This window comes from Neolamprologus brichardi, chromosome 4, assembly GCF_056152115.1.
Source record: "Neolamprologus brichardi isolate AB-2024 chromosome 4, ASM5615211v1, whole genome shotgun sequence".
In the NCBI taxonomy this organism is placed as follows: Eukaryota; Metazoa; Chordata; class Actinopteri; order Cichliformes; family Cichlidae; genus Neolamprologus; species Neolamprologus brichardi.
In genome coordinates, this window is record NC_142107.1 from 19304339 (window position 1) to 19306182 (window position 1844).

A 1844-nucleotide genomic window follows, 5' to 3' on the forward strand; every position below is an offset into this window, starting at 1 on the left:
TCTTATTTTAAACACTTGATATATTTTCTATGTTCTATAGCATGTAAAATATGGGTTTATGAGATTTACACTGCGTTCTTTTTGTATTTAGATTTTACGCAGCACCAAAACATTTGTGGAATTTGTTTTGTACTTGGCTTCAAAATTCTGGTTGCATCTGGTCACAGCGTGGAATAAATTCTCACACAGTTTCCTGCATGTGTTTTATTATCTGATGACAGCTCCATCCCTTTGGTCCTGTCGGAGCAGGCTGAACACAGAAACCCAGTTTATGGCCTATTTGTGAGGTCACGGGACAGCTTAGCCCTCCTGCCCCTCCTCTCACTGCAGAGCCGACACCTCCTGGTCCTCGGAGAAGGAAGTTAACAGATGCTTCTGAATCAATTTTCCCAAAGAATCACAATGACCTTTCAGAATCCCTCCGTCCAGATCACCTGCTCTCACTGAACAGCCCTGGCTGCAAAAGGTCAGAACTCAAAGCTCTTTAATAAGTTTATTTCACAGATACTCACTGGGATAATAATTTATTTGTTAATAATACCGAAAAAACCCCACACAAATAAAAAAGACCATATAGGAGAAAGAACACGCACAAAACATATTTAATGTTTAAGATAACATATGTTTAGGTCTCCCAGGGAATGTTTGCTTTAATATCATTAAAAGCTCAGTTAGTGGCAATATTTATAATACATCAGAAAGTAAAAAGACATTTTGGTATTTCCCATTTATTATTGTACATTTGATTTGACTGCATCGTGTACGCACATCCCTGAGAACAGATGGAGGTCACCAGTTCACTGTGATTGAATTAAATCACTTGTTGGCATGTTCACTTCTTTGTGTCCTGAGAGCTGTAAAGGTCTGGTCCCCCCCAAAAAACCCCAGAAGAGATCCACAAACACGGACTGGGAACGCCCCCCAATTATCATAAGAAAGAAAGTCTGTGTGTGTGTGTGTGTGTCCACTCTGAACAGCATGCATGCAGACAAAGCGAGCAGCCGCTCCCTAACTGGATGGGCTCAGCTTCATCCTGCCTGGCTCTGAGAGGAGGGGGAGGGGAACTCCCTGTTAGAGGCAGCCAATCAGATCCAGTAAGTAACCACAACATGTGACAGTGAAATTGAGTCAAAATAAAAGGAGAAAATATTATATTGAATAAAACAATATGTGGATTCTTTGGCAGCATTGTGTTTGTGCCATTTGTCCTACTGCTATCACTTTCTTGACAAATGAGTCACACAGCTAAAAATATAGATATTTTTAAAAATCTATCTTGAGATGTTAGTTGAAAGACTTTGAAAGTGTGTAATCAGACTGCTCTATCTGCCTGTAAATACAATTTTGGCTGCTGTCGTTTTGGCTCTGCTTTTGGTCTCCACCAAATTGTTCTCTTTTACCTGTTGTTGGTTACAATGTGTTAAAACACAAGATGAAAAACAATAGAATTTGGTGATATTTCTCAATACGTAACCTTGAAGATATTGCACAGTATTTCACCCATTGCTAATTAAGTACAGCTTTAATGGCATTTTCAACTGAATATTTTCATTCATTATCACATACTTGTGTTTTTTATCTATTTTTTTTTTATATCTTTTCTTAAATAATGCAACTCATATTACAAAGGCTGGTCTATTCTAACAACCCCCTGAAAAAAAGAAGATTAGATAGCAGACTCAGGGGCATTGAGTATGAAAAATGTAAAATCTTAACCCCACTCTGGCATTCTTTACTGATGTTGTTAGCAGAAAGAGCATCAGAAATGTAAAGGGAGGAGGATGGGGAGGGGAGGGCTGAGAGAGGGCGCGAGGCAGAGAGGGAGAGGCGCTCACTCAGTGGTA